Here is a 2,565-nt window from a genome sequence, read left to right as displayed (position 1 = left end):
CCCTGATATCAGTCCTGTTCAATAACAATGGCACTATGCAGTATTTGTCCTTTGGTGACTGGGATACTTCACTCAGCATTAATGTCCTCCAGGGTCACCCATTTTGAATAATATTGCATGAGTTCCTTGTTTTCAATGCAGCGTAGTAGTCATTCCATTGTGTGAATATACCAGAGCTTCTCTATCCATTTGTTTGTTGATGGGCACTTAGGTTGTTTCTATGATCTTACTATTTTTAAAGATTGCAGGAAAATTATTTTGTTGAACATTCCTCCAGTGACTCCTTTCTTCATGATTAGATTCATCATAAATTTTTAGCAGAAATATCACAGAAATACTGTGTTCCTTATATGCCATCAAATGGTACACAGGCTAAGTTTGTCCTATCAATGTGAAATTAACCTTATTCATTGGAGTAGGGAACTACTGTGAAGTTTTTCCACTCTAAACTTACTAATGTATACATTAGTTAAGGAGACACAGGGGTGAAACATTAATTCAGTCATCTACCAGTACAAAATGGCTTGGTGTGGGGTGATCATATTCAGAAAACCTCAGAGAGGAAAAGTATTTTCTTATTGGCAAAGAAACCTAATAATTATAACTTAGTTTTCAGTTAATGGTTTCTAGGTTTGAGAATACATTTATTACCCATGTATTTTGTTTTCCTGTGTGCTAAAAAAAAATCAGACTGACCATATCAGGGGAAAGAATCATTAGAGAAGTTCAATATCAGAAGTTAAAAACCCGGACTATTGCTGACTGCGGAAGAAACCATCAATTGCTCATGTGCAAGTTCAAATTGAAGTTTAAGAAAATGAAGACAAGTCCACAAGAACCAAAATACAGCCAGTAGCAAAGCAAGATGTTCAAGGTCAGAGTGATGGTCACGGTTCTGGAGGGGGCAAGAAAGATGACAAAGGCAGAAATAGGGACCCCCTGTACCAAGAGTGGGAAGAAGAAAAGGAAGGGGCCAGATGCTTCCAGCAAAAAGCATCACACACTCAGCCCAGTTGATATTACTGAAGTTGGAGAGAATTAAAGACCATCTCCTCATGGAGGCAGAATTCATTAGAATTCAGGAGCAAAGGAAGCCACTAGAAGAAAAGCCAGAGGAAGAGATGCCAAAGGCAGGTGATCTGAGGGGGACCCCAACTCCAGTTGGAACGCTGGAGGAGACCACACACCATGGGTCTACGTCCGTGGGCTGGGAGCACTATGTTGGCATTCTTCTATTTGTGGACCTGCTAGAGCCCGGCTCTTCTCCTTCTCAACCACAAAGTGCATGCAGTGACTGGGATGCTAATGGGTAACATCGATCCCAGTGATGAAGGTGAGAAGGGTCACCCCAGGAGACCTGAGCTCACCTTGGCGGATGGGGCAACTGAATTCAGGAATTTAAGGAATCTGTGGAGCTTCCTCAGTATTCATCCTGAGTTTAGGAAAAGATAAGCATCAAGCCTCCTTGGGGGTCAGTATCTATGGCCCAACTGGCACAGGTAAAACACTATTAGCCAAAGCAGTAGCAAACCAAACCTTGATCACATTCCTGCGAAAACTTGTCCAGAAGTACCTGGGAGATGATCCAGCTCATGCAGTAGTTTTCCAAGCTCCTGTGGAGCAGGCCTCATCCATCGTGTACACAGATGAGATTGATGTCGTCAGGACAAAAAGATATAACTCAAATTCTGGTGGGGAGAGCGATCCAGTGAACGATGTTGGGATACTTGAGCCAGTTGGATGGATTTGATTTGAGGGAGGAAGTGAAAGTCATGGCCACAAACCAGATAGAAACCTTAGATCCAGCGCTCATCAGACCAGGCCACACTGACAGGAAGATCAAGGTCCCCCTGCCAGATGAGAAGACAAAGCAGTGCATCTTTCAGATTCACACAAGCAGGATGACCTTGGCCGATGATGTAACCTTGGATGACTTGATCATGGCCTTGAGAGAATGGAGAATCAAAGTCACAAAGAAAGACTTCAAAAAATCGAAAGAAAATATTTTGTTCATAAAAAAAAGAAAGAAAGCACCCCTAAGAAGCTCAATCTCTAAGTGAACATACGCCCAGGAGAAGGGATTGGGGATCCTGCCCAAAGATCCATATTCCCGGTGATTTCAGTAAGCAAACACTGCACACCCGGCAGGCTACACCATCCTTCTGTAGGCCCATGACAATCAAGCTGTTTCAATAATTCTACTTTCAGAGATCCTGTGTCCTGTTTCCAGATTCTCCAGTCTGCCAATCAACAGCCAAAAAGTAGGGGTCAAGAAGCTTCTGGGCAAGAAATCCTGGGGCTGGTGGTCCCTGTGGCCTCCAAAGTCAGTGGTAGAATTGTACAACAGTAATTAACAGGAGAGAGTAATCATGACCACATACCAGGAATCCTTGTCGTTTAAATAATAAAGGCTGAGAGGGCGACGCAGCGCGAGGGCGATGCAGTGCGAGGGTGACACAGCGTGAGGGCGAGGCCGCCAGACGGGGGAACGCCGCCACCAGACGGGGGAACGCCGCTAGAGGGACCTGGAAGAGACCCAGGAAGAACAACAGCCAGCCACCTACC

The 2,565-nt window shown here is 44.5% G+C and overlaps 1 pseudogene; it reads left to right on the top strand.

The window, feature by feature from the left end:
* The first annotated feature begins 882 nt into the window (after window positions 1-882).
* On the top strand, window positions 883-2,060 carry LOC102866273 (annotated as a pseudogene).
* Window positions 2,061-2,565: the final 505 nt, after the last annotated feature.

This window comes from Elephantulus edwardii, unplaced genomic scaffold (genome assembly GCF_000299155.1).
Source record: "Elephantulus edwardii isolate Elephantulus edwardi_28Jun2011 unplaced genomic scaffold, EleEdw1.0 scaffold00019, whole genome shotgun sequence".
NCBI lineage: Eukaryota > Metazoa > Chordata > Mammalia > Macroscelidea > Macroscelididae > Elephantulus > Elephantulus edwardii.
The sequence above is the reverse complement of the archived record's forward strand: the minus strand, read 5'-3'. Positions and strand labels throughout refer to the sequence as shown.